The 22,352-nt window shown below is 41.0% G+C and overlaps 1 protein-coding gene across 1 annotated transcript in view; it reads left to right on the forward strand.

The window, feature by feature from the left end:
• ntm (neurotrimin) overlaps positions 1 to 22,352 on the forward strand; it is a 537,843-nt gene that overhangs the window by 95,727 nt on the left and 419,764 nt on the right. The gene's annotated exons all lie outside the window — the stretch shown is intronic.

A 22,352-nucleotide genomic window follows, 5' to 3' on the forward strand; every position in this document is an offset into this window, starting at 1 on the left:
GCTAGCCTCCAGCCCCGACAGCTGCAGCTGGAAACACGGTTCTCACGATGGTGCGACCGCCAAACCGAAAGGTTGCTTCGCCCACCTCTGCCGCGAAGCTCTAGCCCGGTGGACCTCCGAATCACGCACTCTTTTTCGCTAGTCAACCGCAGTAAAAACTAGCTGAGTCTCTCCTCTTGTTCAGCTCGCGCGTGCACACCTCCCTTCCATCTCTCCTTTTTTTCTCCCTCCCCTGCAACAAAAACACAGGTCCCGTCCTCTGCTACCTTCACGGGCCTCTAGAAAATCAGAACTCCGATCCACATTTCAACTCTCTTCAAAATCACATAACATAACATAATACTTTATGATTAACACAACAGTTTCATTGCTCTAAATACATGTATTTACCTTGTGACTTATTACAGGGCAAATTTCATTCAGGGTACAGTTACATCACATAAAATTAACTGTGAATACCTCATGCTACGGTTGCGTTCAAGTCCATGGGAACCATGAGCATCCATTCCCAAACTCCCATCCGGGCTACACCCTCCCCCTTCTAAATGTGTTTGATGCCCCTATCAAACCCCACAGATTTATAAACACAAAAATCTGAGCTTTGTTAGTCCAGCCCTAATTTAACACAGGAAGGGCATAGTGCTAGTGGGTGACACCATGAAGTCTGGCAAGTGTGATCTCGTGCATGTCTATAAATGCCACTTCCCACCAAAACCCCATGGCTCAAAACCACTACAGGGTGATCTGATGATTGACCGAGTTCATCGTAACTCAGTCTCACCACAGGCCTCTTTAGTCTCTGTGGGCGGCCCACTGGATGCTCCTCTCCTTCCAGCGACATCCCACCCTCTTCGGTTCCTTCCTCTGGGCCAGTCACTGCCACTGCCTCAGGGTCTAGATGAAGATCTGAAGGGTTATGATCATCTGGATTTCTTTCAATATCTGCCAAATCCGTGGTTGAACTCTCAAGATCCAACCCATTTGGCTTTTGACCTTGGTTCCTCAGAAGCTGTTCTGACAGTGACGGAAGGTTTTCACAACCCATGTATGGGAATTGTGTCAGGCATGCATCTTCGTATTCCGACTCTGACGAAGATATTGCATCTCCCTGATTGTCGGTTTAGCCTTGCCGAGTCCCCTTTGGGATCGAGTGACAGGTCTAGCAAACAACTCTGGTTCACTATCATTTGACAGTCTCACCAGATACCCAATAGGCAGTAAGTGGTTACGATGCACTGTTTTCTCCACCCCCAGTCCCTTCTCAGGTTTCACTCTGTATACTGGTAGATGGGGCATTTTGTCAAGCACAACGTAGGGTGCAGTTCTCCACTTATTCTTCAACTTGTGCTTTCCAGTGACACCAAAATTCTTTAGCAACACTCGGTCTCCTGGTGCCAAGGTCTGTTCTTTCACATGCTTGTCATGTGCTTTCTTGTTTCTCTGATGACTTTTGTCAGCAGCCTCTGTCGCTAGGCGGTAAGCTTGTTGCAAATCAGCTTTCAGCTTAGCTATGTACTGGTGATGTGTCAGACTGCTGTGTGTCTGATCGTTGGTTCCGAAACAGATGTCCACAGGCAGCCGGGCCTCCCTGCCAAACATAAGCAGGTAGGGTGAGTACCCAGTTGCTTCGTTCTGCGATTCAGGGTCCGATAGTCCACACACATGCGCAATCGCCCCGTTTTCTTTCGTGCCAAGACGATGGGGGAAGCATAAGGACTCCTTGATTCTTTTATTATCCCCGCTGCCAAAAGTCCTTGCAGGTGGCGGCGTAAGTCATCCAGATCAACTGGGGCAACACGGCGGGACCGCTCTCGGAAGGGGGTATGGTCAGCTAGACGGATGTGATGTTGCACTCCTTTAGCCAAACCCACATCCCATTCCTCCGTCGAGAAAACTTTGCCTCTCTCTGCAAGTTTCTGACTAAGCCTCTGTTTCCATTCAGCTGGTATAGGAGAGTCCCCGAAATTAAACAGAGATGGGTCAAGCTTAGGAGAAGCTTTTGTATTTGTGCCTGGGACATCAGTCACTATATCAGCTACATGCAGGTGTGCAACCACAGTGCCCATGGGAATGGCAGTGTCCTTTAGTGACTGGTTGCGCATGAGCACTAGAAACTTGTCTTTATCAAGCATCTTGGAGAACAGTACGGTTGGTTGCACAAGCACACTTGGGGGAAGGGCATGTGAAGCTGCCCGTTCCGTGATGAGGATGCTGTCTCCAATAGTGTGAATGTCTTTGACTTTACAGACAGCTATATGTTCTTTCCCAGCTGGAATGACCAGTGGGCCAGGACCAGTCCACTTAACATTAGCTACAGGACTGTCATCATCCTTGGCAGACTCAGACTTAATAGTCGGTAGGTTCTGAGGCTGCTGAACATTCACTTTAGCAGAGAAAACCTTCTCCACCCTCCCTTTCTTTCCAGTTGCGGAAACGGGTCTGATTTTATGGACATTGGTGCCCACCAAGACCGGTACGGTATCTGAGCACCGAGGGTCCGGGCACACCAAAGCGAGGACTGGGATAGTCTCAACTTTCTCTTGTGTTTCTTCAGGGAATCCCAATTCAATTTGAATGTACCCCCGGTAAGGGTAGCTGGTCTCTGATTCACTTAAGCCCCAAATATCTAGGCCCGTAACAGAGCGTAAAGGCACATGAGACAAGTGTTTTGAATACCAGCTGTCAAAAATGATGGTCACCTGAGAGCCACTGTCCAGGAGAGCAGTGCAAGGTACACCATCTACCTTCACACAAGTTGTGGAGGGTGGTCCTACCAGTCCTTCAGGGAAACTAGGCGTCCTGACATTGACAACACTCCGGTTAACACCTACATTGGTGGAAGTCAGTTCTTTGTCAGGACTGGGAGTTTTATTACTTTCTCCCTGCTTCCGTTGAGCCTGAATGAATTTCTGTATCACTTTGGGGTAGTTTTCTGGGGCCTTACACTTGGTAGAGATGTGCCCATCCTCCCCGCAGCGATAAAAGAAAAAGTGACTGGGATCTCTGGATGTTCTCGCCCCACGCTGAAGGTGCGTGGGAGAACCATGGTGCCTGGGCGAGGGCACCACAACCCCTTTGCTGGGGTTGACTGACATGACAGAGATCTGCTTTCTTAGCCTCACCACTTCTTTCTTTAAAGCTTGGAGGTTTTTGTCTTCCCCCAAGCCGTCTGCTTCAGCATTCTCTGTGGATGCCGCCCCAGGTGAATGGACACCTGGCACCCCTGCAGCAGTGGTGAGCTCATTGACTTGGGTTTTTAGACCTTGTATCGCAAGTCTGAGATTTTCCACGTGTGCCCCTGTGGGTACAGTAGCGCTTTTGACATTAAGTCTGGGTTAAGTCTGCGCCGAGAAGCTTCATGCTCCTCTTCAATGCGGACCTCATTTAACAGCTGCAGAGAGGTAGGGGGATTATCTTTCCGCTCCCTTAAACGCAAACTTAACAGCATCAGGTCAGATCCCGTTGCACCTTTAATGAGCTGATCAAGACGTGCTTTGTCTATGAGAGCGGGAGACAGACCTCCCTTTTTGACCACCTTGCTCAGAGATCTCTCCATCCTTCTCAGAAACTCAGAAAGTTTCTCCCCTCTGTGTTGGCATAGCATTCGGAAGGCGAAATAGAGTTCCTCTCCTGTTTCTGGTGTGTCAAAAGTATTCTCAATCACATCAATGTATTCTTGAGGTGTTGCTTCAGGGTTATTAAATCGTACAGCCTGTAAAATCTCCAATGCAGGACCCTTTACACTTTCCATTATCCTGATTTTCTTCTCTCTGTCAGGCCGATCATATTCCTCTATCATCAATCGAGCCTGTAGTATCCAGTTCTCCAACTGCTCCTCTCCTGGGGGTATGGGAATAACCCCTGAGAAGGTGCGCAACCTCCTGTAGCTGCTATGGTCACTGGCAGGCCTAGAGGTATTTTGCAGAAGGTCTCCAACCGCTCTAATGATTGCTTCAGGAGTGGAGGCCTGGAGTGTGGCGGCAGGTCCCAAATCAGTTTGAGATGCCTGCCAGTCATCTGCAACCAGCTGGTCATCTGAACCATCATCCTCCTCTAAGTGGCCGATGATTCTCCAGGGTGAATTGCTGCCATCAGCTAGAATGTCCAGAGGAATGGCTTTAGTATTTACCTTTTCTCTGCATTCACACAGTACGTTCAAACACTTGCTCTGAGGATCATACATACGTCCTCTAACCTTCACACGTCCAAGAACTTTAATGGATTGCAGAGTTCTTTCTATGACTTCGATCTCCGTATCTTCGGGAACATCTTTGAGTAGTATGGCATGCGAAGGGTTAAGGCCTTCTCCTTTACACCAGTGTCTTAACTGAGCCATTTCTTGGTGCTGGGTGTGTGTGAATCTTACTGTATGCGTATAGCGTAACACAATACCAAACACAAACTCATTGTGCTCTGCTGTAGCTTACTATAACTTCAAATCACTCTCTCTTTAAGGGTTGTCTGGGTCACAAGTTACTACAAATTACTACTAGTCATTATCCCAGCGGTGCCTCCATTTTATGTAGCACCCCACCCGTTATACTGAGTCTAAACCCACGTACCTCAGTTTGGACCCCCTAGGCGGGGTGTTGAGTTCGTTACAGCCCAGATACCACGAATGGTTCTGGTATAGACAGGAATCAGGACAACTACCAGTAAGCCCTGCCCTGCAAATTAGACTTAACCAGCAGTAAAAGAATAAACTCCAGACAACTCTTTAACACACACAAAAAGTTTACTGGATGTAACGGCAGAAAAAAGTAAGGTACAACACACCCTTTTCTCTGCTCAACTCAAATGATATCCAGCTCCATAAACAAATGAAACATGCTGGGTAAATGAACTAATTCCCTTTGAAATTAGGTTAAAACAATATAACTTATATTATCACCTCTTGGCGAATAACTCACTAATATATACTCGAAACTAGGCTATATAAATCCACTAGATACACAATACTCACACATGGGCCCCACACACACTCACATTCACACTGGTTGCAGGCCTGTTTGCTGCTCACGATGGATGATGGGGAGAAAAGTCCTCTTCTTCCCCGTAATAGCACGAAAATCCAACTTACAGTTCAGTTGCTCGGTAGGTTACTGTCCACCAGTCCCGAACTAAATCCACTCTCCGCTCTCCCTGCGGACCCGATGCTGTCTCTGCCGCAGCGCATAAGCCAGTCGCCGTCCGGCTCCCCGACAGCCCTCCGCGGCCGCCTCCGTGACGCAGCCAAGCAGGTCCAAGCTAGCCTCCAGCCCCGACAGCTGCAGCTGGAAACATGGTTCTCACAATGGTGCGACCGCCAAACCGAAAGGTTGCTTTGCCCACCTCTGCCGCGAAGCTCTAGCCCGGTGGACCTCCGAATCACGCACTCTTTTTCGCTAGTCAACCGCAGTAAAAACTAGCTGAGTCTCTCCTCTTGTTCAGCTCGCGCGTGCACACCTCCCTTCCGTCTCTCCTTTTTTTCTCCCTCCCCTGCAACAAAAACACAGGTCCCATCCTCTGCTACCTTCACGGGCCTCTAGAAAATCAGAACTCCGATCCACATTTCAACTCTCTTCAAAATCACATAACATAACATAATACTTTATGATTAACACAACAGTTTCATTGCTCTAAATACATGTATTTACCTTGTGACTTATTACAGGGCAAATTTCATTCAGGGTACAGTTACATCACATAAAATTAACTGTGAATACCTCATGCTACGGTTGCGTTCAAGTCCATGGGAACCATGAGCATCCATTCCCAAACTCCCATCCGGGCTACACCTATATATATATATATATATATATATATATATATATATATATCATATAGTATTAATTAATATATTTTCGTATTATTTCTATTTTTTTTTTATTTATATAATTTTTTCACTTAAAACTACACTATCATTTAATGGCAAATTAGAAGATAATGGGATTTTGTTTCACAGTGACAACTGTTAAAACATTTAATTTGTGTGCCTCACCATTTAATTCTGTTAACAAGTAGACCGCAACAGAAAAACCCCCAGTTTGTTATAAAAACCAAAAGTGCTCTGTTTAAATGGCTTTTAATGAGTCATAAAAACAAACAGAATTAAAATTTAATTAAGATAACCTTTATTAGTTAGAAATTTGTTTTGTCACAGCAGGAAGTGGACAGTGCAAAAGTTATGAAGCAAAAATTAGAATAAAATAAAATAAGAATAAATACAGTACACAACTGTACAGAATAGAATAAAATAAAATACTATATACAGTAGAATAAAATAGAATAAAATATACAATAAGATAAAAATAGAATACAAATGCTGTATACAACTGAGTAAAAATACAACGATGCCAGAAAAGATTATTGCACATTAGTGTTATTGCACATTTGTGGATGTGTGTGTTTGATCAGTTAAAGTCTTTGTTGTGGAGTCTGACAGCAGTGGGGAGGAAAGACCTGCGAAATCTCTCAGTCCCACACCGTGGGTGCCGCAGTCTCCCACTGAAGGAGCTGCTCAGTGCTGTCACAGTCTCATGCATGGGGTGGGAGATGTTGTCCAACAGGGATGACAGCTTAGCCACCATTCTCCTGTCACTCACCACCTCCACTGGGTCCAGAGGGCATCCTAGAACAGAGCTGGCCCTGCGGATCAGCCTGTTCAGTCTCTTCCTGTCCCCAGCAGAGATGCTGCCGCCCCAGCAGACCACACCATAAAAGATGGCTGAGGCCACCACAGAGTCATAGAAGGTCTTCAGGAGTGGGCCCTCCACTCCAAACGACCTGAGTCTCCGCAGCAGGTACAGTCTGCTCTGCCCTTTCCTGTAGAGGGCGTCTGAGTTATGAGTCCAGTCCAGTTTGCTGTTCAGATGAACACCAAGGTACCTGTAGCTGTCCACAGCCTCAATGTCCATACCTTGGATGTTCAGTGGTTGCAGTGGAGGATGTTTGTGCCTGCGGAAGTCTACCACCAGCTCCTTGGTTTTACTGGCATTGATCTGGAGGTAGTTCAGCTGGCACCAGTCCACAAAGTCCTGAGTCAGTCCTCTGTACTCCTTGTTGTCCACATCAGTGATGAGGCCGACTATAGCAGAGTCATCAGAGAACTTCTGCAGGAAGCACTGGGTGGAGTTGTAGGAGAAGTCTGCAGTGTAGATGGTGAAGAGGAACGGAGCCAGAACCGTTCCCTGTGGGGCCCCCGTACTGCAGACGACCCTGTCCGACACACAGCCCTGAGTCCTCACATACTGTGGTCGGTCGGTGAGGTAGTCCAAAATCCAGGTAGTGAGGTGATGGTCCACTCCAGAGTTCTCCAGCTTGTCCTTCAGAACCAAGGGAAGAATAGTGTTGAAGGCACTGGAGAAATCAAAGAACATGATTCTGACAGTGCTTCCAGCGGTCTCCAGGTGAGCGAGGGAGCAATGTAGGAGGTGAATGACGGCATCATCCGCTCCAATGCCAGGCTGGTAGGCAAACTGAAGTGGGTCCAGTGATGAGCTCACAAGGCGCCGAAGCTGAGCCAGGACCAACCGCTCCAGGGTCTTCATCAGGTGGGATGTCAGAGCCACCGGCCTGTAGCTGTTGAGGTCCTTGGGGCGTGAAGTCTTTGGCACTGGTACAACACAGGAGGTTTTCCAGAGCTGTGGGACTCTTCCCAGCCTCAGGCTCAGGTTAAAGAGGTGCTCGATCACCCCACACAGTTGGTCCGCGCAGGACCTGACGACCCTCGAGCTGATGCCATCTGGGCCCGCTGCCTTCTTGCCATTAATCCTCCTCAGTTCCCTCCTAACCTGGGTGGTTGAGAGAGACAGGCTGGAGCCTTGTGTTGATTATGTATTGGATGCTGTTGTTGGGGGTGGGGAGGAGTGAGCAGGGTGAATAGAGGAGGTGTGAAGTGTCTGAGGTGTCAGAGGTGGAACAGCAGCAGTGGGGGTGGGTGAGTCTGCAGCCGATGTTGGAGACTGCCTCATGGCTGAATCAAATCTGTTGAAGAAATGATTCAGTTCATTTGCCCACCTCACATCCCTCCCAGGCAGAGAGTTCTGATGTTTGTGGCCTGAGATGGTTCTGAGGCCTCTCCAGACTTCACCAACGTTATTTTGCTGAAGCTGGTTCTCCATCTTCTGCCTGTAGCTATCCTTCCCATTCCTTATCAGTCCCCTCAACTCTCTCTGCACCCTTTTCAACTCCTCTTTGTCTTTGGATTTGAAGGCCCTCCTCTTCTGCTTGAGGACAGCTTTAATTTCTGGGGTAATCCAAGGTTTGTTGTTGGAGAAACACCGTACAGTCCTGGTAGGTACGGTGTTATCCACACAGAAATTAATATAGTCAGTAATGCATGTAGTAAGGCTGTCGATGTCCTCTCCGTGGTCGTCACAGATCACCTCCCACACAGTAGACTCAAAACAATCCTTAAGAGCCTCTTCGCTCTCCTCCGACCATCTCTGCACTGTGCGGGTGGCTGGTGGCTCCCTGCGCACTAAGGGCTCATACACAGGGACAAGGTGCAGCAGGTTGTGATCAGATCTGCCCAGGGGAGGGAGAGGTGATGAACTGTATGCCTCTTCTGCATTGGCATACAGTAAGTCCAGTGTTTTATTGTCTCTGGTTGGGCATGTCAATTACTATGGAAATTTTCATATGTACCTAAAAAGGGTCTCACATTGTGACACGGGACATTAAAGCTGATGGTGACGGTAAACAAGACATTTGAAAGCACTCTTATTTTTGAAGTGATATTTTTGTAGTATTTTTGCAACCTGCTATACAACATGCACACTTCAAGACGTATATATAACTTTTCAGGGTCATGACCAGAGATGGACAGTAACGCGTTACAAGTAACAGATTGAAGGATTTCAATCTCTTACAACAGGACTTAGTGCCGCTGAATCTTTAATCTTTGAAAAAATCTTTTTTTATTTTTTGCTGTGTTTTACTTGCATTTATTTGAAAGACTGAGTGTAAACACAATTTTGTTTTCTATTTTATATGCTGCCATATACAGAAAGTAGGTTTAAATGTTAAACAAATTTCTTCCAGTCAGAGAATTATGCAAATATTAAAATTTTTGCTTGAAATTGAAAAAATAGAAATTCAAACTTAAGTAAAGTGTGTATTCTCGTTTATTCATATTATTTTATTATTACATTAATATAGCACAAGGTACAGCTAGTTTTGCACAAAAAAAGCTGGCAGAAACATCCTCCAAAGAGCTACTTTTCGCTTTCTTACCTTGAGTACATTTCAGAGCCTGTACTTTTTCACTTTAATTCAGTGAAGAAGTTGAATTGGCAGCTTACATACCCACAGCTTTGCTTTGTGGCTCATATGCACGTTCATGAAGGCCACTCCTCTCAGAGAAGTGGGCTGTTCTTTAACTGGCTCATGTCCTTACTAGAGATGGACCGATCCGATATTACGTATCGGTATCGGTCCGATACTGACCTAAATTACTGGATCGGATATCGGCGAGAAATAAAAACTGTAATCCGATCCATTAAATATCAAAAAACACCTCACAAAACTTGCGACATGGCGTAACTCGGCTCATAACCGTAGCACGTCGGAGCAGTGTGCATCACGTGATAGAGCAGCTGTGTGTATTTGTAGCCTCGCTACCAAACCAGCATTTCATCTCCGAGGAAGTTATCCCAGAGAGAAGTAAAGCAAGTGTGTAAGTTCATCTCTGAATGTTCGTAAAGCGTTCCCACATTAAGCTTAACAACCGATATATTTAGCGACTGCCTCTCTCTCTCCCTCCTTCTCCTGCCGCTACTTCATGAAACTGCTTAATGATCAGCTGATCGGCTTTTCTGTCGCGAGTCTGTCTCTCTTCTTTGTTTTTGGCCCACTTTGCACCAGAAAGAGGAAACCAGCGGCTGAACAACAGCAGCACGTTTAAGCTTGATAAGCTGTTGTTAGAATTTATTTAATATTACTTTCTACACCAGAATCCTTTTCTACGTAGCTGACGGCTGGTAACTGTGCAGGGGCGGATCTAGCAAAGTTTAGCCAGGGGGGCCGATAGGGCATGAACAGGGAAAAGGGGGCACAAAGACATACTTATCTTTCTTATTCTCATTTAAAATGTCTAGCTTTTAATAAATAATTATCTGAATCTTACACCCAAAGTTTTAATCTGATGTAAAATGTATAGAAGTCCATTACTGTATATACTAACTGTTAAGTCTAATATACCCTAGTAAGCTATAGTACTTTTTCCTTTGGGAAGATACCATCTGTGCAGTTTGCAATTCTGTTGAAGAAAGATATTGAATCTATTTAATTATTCTTGAAAAATAATTTAATTCTGTGCATTTCTTTTACACTGCATCAAATAAAAGTTGATTACTTCGATTAAGCATCATGAGGTGGAGGGTGGGGGGTGGTTCCCTATTTTTTTTTGCTGGGAGTTTGCAACCCTATTTGTTAGTTTGCTTAATATTTCTGCTAAGTACTCTTTAAAATACCAGAATAGGGAGGATAGAGTAGGTTTAAGTTTATTAGATTGATCAGTGTTTCTGAACTATGAAATATTTTGGGTGCAGTGTATTTTTTACATACAGGTATAACAGAATAGCTTTAGTGTTGTTGTTTATTTAAACTTGAGTATAAACTTATACAAAATGCAGCAATATATTAAAAAACTGTTTTATTGATTAAAAAACACACTATATCGGATTCATATCGGTATCGGCAGATATCCAAATTTATGATATCGGTATCGGTATCGGACATAAAAAAGTGGTATTGTGCCATCTCTAGTCCTTACACCCTCACTTCAGTATATGAAGCCTTAAAACAAAAATTTTGTGATTTATCACTTTGCAATCAGGTTCAAAATCTTTAAACTTTGGAGTGAAATAGTTGGGGTGAAATGTTTGCTACTGGCAACTGATTTTCCAAGGTTTTTCAAATACTTTGGATAAAACATAAAAGTGAACAGTAGTCCTTGATATTTTGTCTTCCCATCACACAGGTAAATGAGAAGAACAAGTAATGGTATTAGCCACTAGCAGTGATTACTTTTTTAGTCTCATCTAATCACTGCTGCTGAAGTGTGCACTTTGATGACAATTTACAGCAGAGTTTATGTGATACCATTACAGAAATTTTAGTTTGCAATTATATCATAGTATTATTTTCTTGATTTATTATTTTCTTGATTTATTGATTTATAATTACAATTGACACAGACCCACAGAGCCCTTGTGGCAGAAGTACAATTATTGTATCTACAAGTGCCTCTAATCACTGGTTTTTGAGAGCAAAGCTACAGATCTGTCACTCGTGCTGCCAACCGCTTCTAACAGCCTTCTATCTATTTCTCCTGAGACTGAGACTTTGCAGTCAGCTGAAAGATCCCTTGAGCATTCCAGAAGAACACAGCTGTTACACCAATTGCAAAAAAGGAAAAAAATGCCTGAAGCTGCCGAAGTGAGTCACTCTTTGAATTCAGCATCTCATCTTTGTTCTTTGTACTATGTTTTGCCCTGCTCTATTTTGGGTTTGGGGTCTTAATTAGGCTCAAGAGGTACCAAAAGGTACAGGAGTTGTAATACATGTTGAATTTTTTAAATGTATTTATTTATTACATTGCAGGGTTTCCAAACTGTAACCAGGGAGAGTAAGAACTAAAAAAAAATGATAGAGAAATATCATATTTGAAATTTCTTCTGGATGTCTCTGAAGTTCCCCAAAAAATCATGAACTTGTTTCTCTTTTACATTTTGGTATGAGGTTAGAAATAACTTCTGTCAACATAAAAGTGAAATGCAAAACTTTCAAGTCATCTATGTGTCACAAACTTTAGTTGAGAAATTGTCAAAGAAAGTCTTAAAAAGTTCAATCTGACAACCAAAATTAAAGGTTAGACAAATCAAAATGTGCAAGATTCAACATGCAGCGCAGTTTTGGCTTATTTAAAATATTGCATGGCACATCATTTTTACTGCATGTGTGATCACAGTGTCACATTTATTATTAATGTAGGACTGAATATCACCAGATGGATGCTTTGAAATCAGGGGCGATTCTAGGATCAGAGCTTTGGGGGTGCTGAGCACCCAGAGAGCTGCCCAGCCAGGCAAGATAAGCTTTACTCGTCACGATGAGACTTCTTCCCTGTCTCTGTCAGTCCCTGAATTCCTAAACGTCTCCAGTTGTCCCGAGTTCTTTCTGACTGTCTCCTTGGTACATGTAAACCCCTGTTCCTCCCTGTCCTCGTTGTCTGTTGTCTTCGTCTCCGTTATCAGTCATCTTAATTCTACCATCTTGAGCGATCGTGGCTCAAGAGTTGGGCGTTCGCCTTGTAATCAGAAGGTTGCCGGTTCGAGCCCCGGCTTGGACAGTCTCAGTCGTTGTGTTCTTGGGCGAGACACTTCACCCGTTGCCTACTGGTGGTGGCCAGAGGGCCCGGTGGCGCCAGTGTCCAGCAGCCTCACCTCTGTCAGTGCGCCCCAGGGTGGCTGTGGCTACAATGTAGCTTGCCATCACCAGTGTGTGAATGGGTGGATGACTGGATGTGTAAAGCGCTTTGGGGTCCTTAGGGACTAGTAAAGCGCTATACAAATACAGACAGGCCATTTACCATCTCTGTGCAAGTCTGCAAATTTCTTTATTAAATCATAAGACTCTTAAATTCATCAAGTCTCTCTGTGCCTGGGTGTCAAAACATAACATCACTGTTTTGTACATTTTAGCACAATTTAATCCCCACATTTGTGAAAGAAAAGCAAAAATTTTTTTTGAAAAGTCTGTAACAAATCCATCAAATCTGATAAAGGTTATTTAAATGCTGCAAAAGACTACTACTGCAAAAGAAGAATGGATTGGGATAAAACAAAATACATTTCCTAACCTTAATTACTGGGAGAGAATAATGAATGATGCTCATAGTGAGTAAAAAGTAAACTGAGTGCATTTTTTGGACAGAGATTCACTTTTAATGTGTATGTATAATAGAATACAGATACATAAAAAAATATACTCCAAAAACAGAAGAGTTCTTGAAATGTAGAAATGTACAAAATATTAATAAAAAAAATGTAAAAATGGAGGGGACTTTGCCTATGGTACAATGTATACAATGTATGAAAAAATCTTTACTGGATATACTAATTGTACTAATTTACTAATACTAATTTTGTGTTGCAAGATTTATGAGTTTCATGCTTTCATAGTGGTACTTGGGAGAGCTTGACTTTTCTCAGGTGGTACACACTGTAAAATGTTTGAGAAACACTGATAAGCTGCTGCACAGAATCTTTGAAACAAGCTAGCTTAAAACATTTTTAGAATATAAACAGAGCACTCTGCTTCTCTTTACAGCTCCTCACTCCACCAAGGCACTGTTTGGCATTTTCTGATAGTGTGCAAATGTGGTGCATGTACTGCAGCAAACATACAGACAACTAGATGGTCCAAAAGTTGGCCTACCTATTACTGGCTGAGGTTTTAGTAGAGTTGTGGCTCAACCACATTAAAATATATCATAAATTTTAATCTCCCCAATCAATGATAATGTTATGTTGGAATGTTGTTAAAGAGGTTCAAAAAATGTTTCAACCCAGTTTGTTTTGCAGATTCTGTATAGCAGCTTTAATATAGGGAGAACACAACTTCCAGATTGTATGAGTAAAATTAGTTTTTTTTTTCTTTGTCAGTTTAACAGTTTCTGTTTTGCCTGTCACTATTCCCTGTCTGTTTTCTTACCTGGTTCTTCCTGACCTTGTACTTTCTCCTCACGTTCCCCTCTTTCCCCCCTCCCTCTTTGGACTCAATCAATTTGGACACAATCATACACAAATAGATTGTATTCAATTAGATGAAAAAATTACATTAATATGAAAAAAATACTATTAAGATCACTAATGAAAAAGTACTCTCTCAGTGTACTTTCAACCAAAAGGAAAATAACCAAACCACATGTACATCTAATAAAAGATATAAATATTGAAACAATGATCCGACATTATTCTTGATTGACGGATCATTTGATTTTACACTTTTACCTGAATGTGGATATCTATACTTACCGTTAGAATATTAAGTCTCAACAAAGTACTGTATGGTTTTTATATTTTTAGTAGTGTGTCACACAAACAGCAAATATTGTCAAAAAAAAGTAAGAAATTTTTGGGGGTGCTTTGATTCATTTTGGGGGGCTTCAGCACCCCCAAAAATGGGCTAAACACGCCCCTGTCCATCTACAACTTTATTCATATGCAACACTTCAAACCATTTTATGTCTCTGCATACAGTTTTTGATCTAGCACCCTTTTAAACCATTGCCATTTATTTAAAGTTACATTTCTTATTATTGTTTATTTTGTGACTCTATTTGCTAAAAGTCCTCAGGTCAGTGCAAAATGCCTACATGCACATACTGATAAATCCTAATATACAAAGCAAGCATAAAGCAAGTGCTGATTGACTCCCAGTCTGAGTGAAAAAGATACAAAAGAATTCCTTTGAGGTACCAATATGGGAATACCCTATATCTTACTGGCAGGTGTGAAAAAAACCCACTTCCTTCCACCAGCTGATTTTTTTGAACAATTTTCTTTTGGAGACTCACTATGATGATACATGTTGGATACAAAGGCTGAGAGTAGGTGTATTACATAGAGTAGAATACTGATAGGTGAAAGGTAGATCAGAATAAATACCTTTACAGCTAAATGCATGTACATCTGCATAAATCTGAGAATTTCCAAAATAATCCTTAAATCAAGGCTATCCTCCCATCTGTATGACTTCTTAAACATTTTAGATGCACGGTTATATACAGAGGTTAAAATAGGCTCGAAAGGCATTTTGGTGCCTTCAGAAAATGAGCAATTAAATCCGATAGGTAGATTAATATAGAATACTGTTGAGTGCCTGTCAGGAGTGAGGATAAATGGAGTAACATTTGAGTGGGAGGTAATTTCAAATGCAAGTTTTGGTACAACATAAAAAAAAAAATCAAATTCAGCCTTTTCTGGGTAGTTAGGCATTGTATCTTGCTAGCCAATTTACAGTTATTGTATTTTCCAGGCAATATAAGAAATAAGTAAATTTGACATGCTTAGAGATGTCAAACAAAAAAAATATTTTCAAACATAAGGACTGCTCAGAAATCTACATTTGATATATCAGATATCGCATAATATATCAGATGATACATGGAGCATTACATTTCTATACAAAATTTTGTAAGGCTAAAATAAAGCACCAAGCTGCTCTATTTCAGTGTATTTTGACTCATCACCAGCAGCAAACTGTAGACACAACTGTAGGTTACAGTTGCACAACTACCTTTAGCAGAAAAGTAGTTTAGCAGATACCAGAAAATAGAGGAGTTACTTCAAAAAAAACAACCGTCGACTCATCGTGCTTTATATTGTAAGGTAGACCTTAGAATAATACATACAGAGAAAAACCCAACAACCATATGACCCCTATGAAGAAAGCACCTTGGCGACAGTGGGAAGGAAAAACTCCCTTTTAACAGGAAGAATCCTCTGGCAGAACCAAGCTCAGGGAGGGATGGCCATCTGCCGTGACCGGCTGGGGTGAGAGAGATGACGCGAGATCGATCAACTTTAGACCAGACAACAAACGACGGAGGCTCCAGAAAAGTGCAATCAAACGATGAGTTTATTAGCAGCGGAGAAAACATATCAGGATATGTCCTCTGACAGAAATACATGTGAAGAACATTTTAAAGCACTGGGGTATCCGCCCCCCCCATGGCACACTGGGGTATCCGCCCCCCCATGGCGTCAACACAAGTCAAGAGTTCATCACGTACAGTCAATATCTTGTACATCTTTAATAGTTATAAACAGACATGAACCAGACATATAACTTCCCGTTTCTGCAACACCTTCAATGCACAATCATGGTCTTAAGCCTTCAGAGCGTCTGAGGGCTGGTTATAGCCTCCCGTCATCTGCTACTAAGTAGGTAAAAGGCAGCCGGTTCCCGAAGGGTCAGTGACACTTGCCTTTTAAGGCAACAAACTTCAAACCTCAGGGTCTCTAATGGCTAATTATGGACCCTCGTCATCAATCTCTAAGTAGACAGAACTGCCGCAGGTCTCAAAAAGAAGCAGAGGACACTTGGGCCTTCGCTCAGGCCTGCTACTAGATTAATATGTGTAATGTAAGCCTGCATGCAATTAACCTGCTATGTTCTCATCCTCCCTCAACATGTATCACCTGGACATCGCGCCAGTGAAGCTTACAACCCTCCTGAATGGAACATCAACTCTAAACAAGCACAGTTATGCATTATGTATAGAATGAACTCAACCTGTGAATATAAAGGTCAATGTGATGACAAACATATTCAATGCAATATGAGCCCTATAAGAAATATTACTGATAAAATAATACTGTAAAACATATTCTTAATGCATTCATCATAAGGCAGGTTATATGGCAGCAATAAAAGAATCTCTGAATCCCAACAGAGACTAACGTAGTCAGATTACCCATATGATCACTGCTATCTCATCACATATTGATGTTTAGCCAGGAACTTTTGACAGCACATATTGACATGCTAGGTACTCCTTTAGCATAAAAAAAGTCAAAGTCCTTTCTGGGGCTGTGTTTTAATTAAATTATTTATTTATTTATTGGGCACAAAAGAGTGTTAAAAGCAAAATTTTAAAATGCAACATCAAAAGTATCCAGAGCAGTGTAGCATGTCTTTTGAAAAATGCAGAATTCCCCACATTTAGAGCCCGACTTTGTCCCACAGGTCTGCTTTTAAAAGTCCTCAGTGCGGTAATAACAAATTTTCAGCACTCTTTACATTGTACACCAAATGACCACAACAACAGATACAAATACAAATACAGGAAAGCAAATCAGTAGTCAACTTATTTGCCACTTCATTCTCTTTTTCTCAGCTCTGAGAAATATTTAAATCTTGTGACCTTTCAACATACATCCCTGCTTTCTCATCCAGCACTTTTACCTGCAGGTCTGCAGAGGGAGTAGCTGGACCAACAGGGAGCTGTGATTCATGTTGCTTGACAATAGGCAGAAGTCTTGATGAGTTTCCAGCAACTTATCCAGGAAATGTTAGAAAAAAAATCCAAGAAGGATGAAGAATGTGTCTGAGAGAACTAGAATGAACGATGCATAAAGAAATAAAGAAAACCCAGAAACATCAAATGTTCAAAAACCTTATTTCTATATTCCAAATTGCAGTGTTCTTATGTTATTTTGGTGACTGTGGAATTAGTTTGCTTTAACTTTAGTGGATTTGAATCAACTTTAGTTTAAGTAAACTCATTTGAGTTGCCTGAAATGCCCGTACATTATCACTACAAAGTACAAAATCCTGTTATGAACTCTGCATTAGAAAACATAGTGGTAATACAAGTGCACATAGTTGTTAAGGAGAATAAATTGGAGACAGAAGAACGTGATATCGTGTTAGATTTAGATTTTGTTCATTATTGCTGGTTCATGTAGAAAATTCTTTATATGCAAAATATCAAAAGAATGATTTCTCAGCCCTTATCAGTCTAGCGCAAATCTTATTCAGATGTCGATTATTCACAAATGACAATTCTACATCAAAATCTGAAAATCTACCACAAGAAAAACTGATTCTGAAATTATTAAAGGTTACCAACACAAACTAGGCAGGAAAGGCATTTTGGTGCCTTCAAAAAATTAGCAATTAAATCTGATAAGCAGATTAATTTACACTGTAGAATCTATCCAACCCTCTATCACTGTCAGCTCTAAATAAAAAAAAACAACGAGAAGCTCCTCAAACCAAATGGGATGAGAGAAGCTTTAAATTATTTACATTTTTCATTACTGTCATAATGAATATAAATATTTACATTATTCACACTTATGAACTTTCCAAAAAGGCTATATAAAACATTATTTCACACTGATATTCTAAAGCATATGAAGAAAGTGTGTGAAAGTTATTACTATTCATATAAGACATGAATTAAAATAAAATTGAGTCTTATTTTTTTAGTTTTTTTTAGTTTTTCTCAGCTTTCTCAGATATATTCCTTTCAGTACATTTCTTCTTCTCATTATCCAGTTTTGATGTTTAATTTGATGATGTACACTAGCCACACATTCTTCTGCATCCTTAGATTAATAATAATAATAACAATAATAATGATAATAATACATTTTATTTGAAAGCGCCTTTCAGAACACTCAAGGACACTGTACACAGTAGAATAAAAAAAGCAACATAAAAGCAAGTAAATTCACAGGTACAGGGAAACAAAAGATGACCCTTTTATTAAGGATGTTTAAAAAGCTCAAAAAATCCACAATAAAAGGCAATAGAAAAAAAACATGCAACTCACAAAGAGAAACAGACGATCTGACAAAGAACACAGGAGAGACAGGGCTTAGATGGCGGGGGGGTGGGGGGGGGGGGGGGGAGAATCTGGAGTAGAAATGAGGACTAGGAATAGGGCTGAGGTAGACTACATGATGGAAACGAAAATTTTGTTCTCCAAATTATACCTGTTGCCTGAAAGTCATTAAGACACAAAAATTTGTGGACGGATACATGTGGGAGAAAATCACCAGACACACCGACAGCACTGTTTCTAACTCCTCAGTGGATAAAGCAGAATCTGATGGGTCTATATTAGTCAGATTGTGCTCTTAAGGGCTGGCAAGAAAGACCCACAACTGAGACACAAAAGTGTCTACGTTGAGACACAAAAGTGTCTACGTTGAGACACAAAAGTGTCTCAGTTGTGGGAAAAACAAACAAACAGAAAACAAGCAGCCTGACAACCCAGGAGAACCCAGGAGAGATGGGGCATAAATAGTTGAATGAAGTGACAGATTCTGACTAAATATACTTCTTCACTGGCTAAAGGCAGCATCTTATCAAAATGCCTCAGAACAATAATAGTAAAATAGTAATATAGTAATATATAATAGTAATATATAATAATATACTATATAATAATAATATAATTTGGGAATACTGTCCTTTTGTTTGTATATAAATTTAGTAGTTTTTGCAATGTGGGATCTTATATCATAGCTTGACAGTGTAACACTTAGTTGACATTTGTTCATCCAATTCCAGCTGCCAACCATTTTCTTCCAATACACCTACAGTATATGTATACACCTACAGTATACACCTAAATGCACACTTAATAAAGAAGAAAGAAGAGCTAAGATGGAAAGGGAATGTTTTTTTTCTGCTATTAAGCCACACAGGATAAAAGAACATTTTCCCTCCTTTTCACCCTCCTCAACTCTCCCACTCATTCCATATTATGCTCAGAGCAGGGGACGCGGGATGACTCTGAGATTGGCCATGGACTTAAGTGCAGAATACAGATAAGCCGCAGGGAGAACTGCTGCCCAGACTCTTTAGCATACCTAATTGACCTCTAGCTTGAAAAACAAAAACAAAAAAAACCCCCAACAAACCTTGTGCTGTGACTAACTCTACCACTTGCCCCTTGGGACCTGCATTCGGCCCAAAATTTTCTGACTCAGTGCTCAGCCATTTTTGGTGAGAACTAAACCATCAGTATTGCTGTCTGTATATGTAATATGATATGATTATCACGTCAGAGCAGGAGGGGGCCACCCCCAAACTGTTCCCACAAAGTTGAACGCATGAAATTGTCCAAAATATTTATGGTATCGTGAAGCATTACAGGGAACTGAAACCATTACAGAATAATAAAAAAGGAAATAAAGGGCCCAACTCCTGAAAAAAAATCCCACACCATAACCCCCCCTGCCATTACAGCTCAGGCTGATGCCAAGGTATTTCCAATATTCCAGTACAATTGAATAATAATAATAATAATCATATCACTTGCAAGTTCAGTTTTATTTACATAGTTTACATAGTTCCAGTTTTATTTACTGGTAAGTCATATTCATTTGGCAAGTAGACATCTTGAAACCAAAAGTGTGGGTGACAGGAGCTGTTTGCTTGTTGTTAACTGGTTGCTCTGTTCTCCACAGCAGCAAGTAACATATTTGTTCATTGTGAATACCACTGTGTACACTGAAAACTCACTCTTACATGGGAAGACTGAAATACATACACACAGAGGATAATGAGGGGATAGGCCACAGGTGGGAACGAGTACGACACTAAGCACAAATTAAAGAGACAGGGGAAGCAAAAGTGAACATAACGCACATATTACAGGGGACTATGAAAATAAAAAAGGAAAAAACTAACACTGAGCCCAGGATCCATGGACTTGACAGAAAAGAACAGTGCAGAAAGGTAAACAAACACAGGGATGAGACTGAGCCAGACACAGAAACACAAAGAAAGCAGGAAACACCAGGGATTAGTGAACCAGGCTGAAACCAACAAGACAGTATGAAACCACAACACAAAAAACTCCTGTGTTTAGTCTCTGTATGATTCCAAATGAACTCTAGAGTAGTTCGTTTAATGGTGTGAATCTGAACCACCTACCAGTTACATTACAAGTTTGAGTTAAAAAAAAAAAAAAAACATAGCCATGTGGGAAGATAATATAGATGTGCAAATTTGAAATGACTGTAAATTCTCTTTGTTCCACAATAGCCCAGGACGAAGCACCATCTTCCTGTATTTTCTTTTGTTGCTCCTCCCCCAACAACATCTGGAAAGAAAGCAGACTGAACATTCTGTTGTGGTTTGTAATACCGCATTTTGGTTCACTTGGAGTTCACTTGGATTGGTCTCCGTGTGAAAACAAACAAAGTCGTGGGAGAAATCAACAAGTTTATATTTTCATCAACTGATTCATACCACATTGAACTATAGGTGTGAAAAACTGTCATAAACGGGGAACTGAAACCAGTGCAGAATAATGAAACAGAAAGATTAATGAAAGATTGTCAAAAATACAAAGCTAACAAAAACTCAAAAAATAGATCCACAACATACACAGGTATCATGAAATTGAAGGTGCATGAAAATAGCATTAGTCACCTTCTTTTAAGGCCTTTGTGCAGTACTTGCTTTCAACTTCCTAAGTGAATCCAACAAAGAGAATCTGCTTTTGGCCAACATGTATATTTTGCTTACATAAGCACTATAATACAGCTCTGGTCACAAATTAGATGTTTTAGAATACGGACTATTCCCTTTGCCACTGTATCTGCGTTTGTGTGTACACCTGTATCGTGGAAGATGTTAATACTGTCAGATCATACTCTGTACTCCAAAGGTGGACCCTGTCAAAACGGATTCCATCATAATCAACTTGTGCAATAATTGCACACCCTTAATATTACATGCTCTTTAGAGAAAACTGCAGTTAATATGATAAGAAGGGCACCTCAGTGTCAAACATTAATTTTGTGCAATATACTGGGATATTTATAATGAGAACTATTTGTATTTATTGGAGCTCTTTTGTTATATTTTGTAACTTTGTAATATATGGTATTATTTAATTTAGTTTAGTTAGTTTTCACTGTCTTGGAGCAACTGTGACATCATTTCCTCTGGGATTAATTAAGCATTCTGATTCTGAAGTTGATTGTGAAGATAAAAGATGACTTTGCACAGAGCAGAAATGCAGAAAATAATAATGGCAATGATCAAATAGCTCTAAACATATTTCTCCCAAATCAAGATAAAGTAATGGATATATGTATATTCAGTTTTGCTGTAACTTCATTCACATAGAAAGAGAGAGCATATTTCTCCTATATTGCTTCCCTTCATTGGCTTCCTGTTGAATCCAGAATCAGCGTTACATTTAGTAACATGTATAATACGTTAAGACACAATTTGCCAGTCTTTCTTTAAACCGGCGTTTGTATCCTGCAGAAAGTTAATAGGTTTATGAGTCACATATATTTATACAAACACAGAAATGTAGTACATCTTCATTTGGTTATTATTATAAAGCTGTGTTGCAGTTTTCCTAACTCTGTCTCCACAATCTTGAGTTTTCTTTCTCATACCTTCTTCTGCTTTTCTTGTGTGATAACCTAATGCATGAGTGTGAAGGAACCGCTGCAGGCTGCCTACTGATAACCCTGTCAAACAACCTGGCACTCCCAATTGTCAGCTCTCCCAGGAGGTCTGCTCATCTGCTAATGGAAACCAACTCCAGAGGTGTGTCAAAACACCCATTATCTTCATACAGAACACACTGGCCCCAAGCAGAAACCTTTTAAAATCACAGCTTGAGTGGATTCAGGTTGCTACAGTAAAAAAAAAAGAAAAAAAAAGCAAATTATTATTTTTTTTATGCAACAGAAAATGGAATGAACTTGCAACATATTCTTTCTGTAGTGCTATGTGATAAAATGAAAAAACTACATACAACTACATAAAACTACATAAAAGAACAGAGTAGGGCTGGGCGATATATCGAGTTTTTT

Source organism: Pelmatolapia mariae, linkage group LG10_11, assembly GCF_036321145.2.
Source record: "Pelmatolapia mariae isolate MD_Pm_ZW linkage group LG10_11, Pm_UMD_F_2, whole genome shotgun sequence".
Taxonomy (NCBI): Eukaryota; Metazoa; Chordata; class Actinopteri; order Cichliformes; family Cichlidae; genus Pelmatolapia; species Pelmatolapia mariae.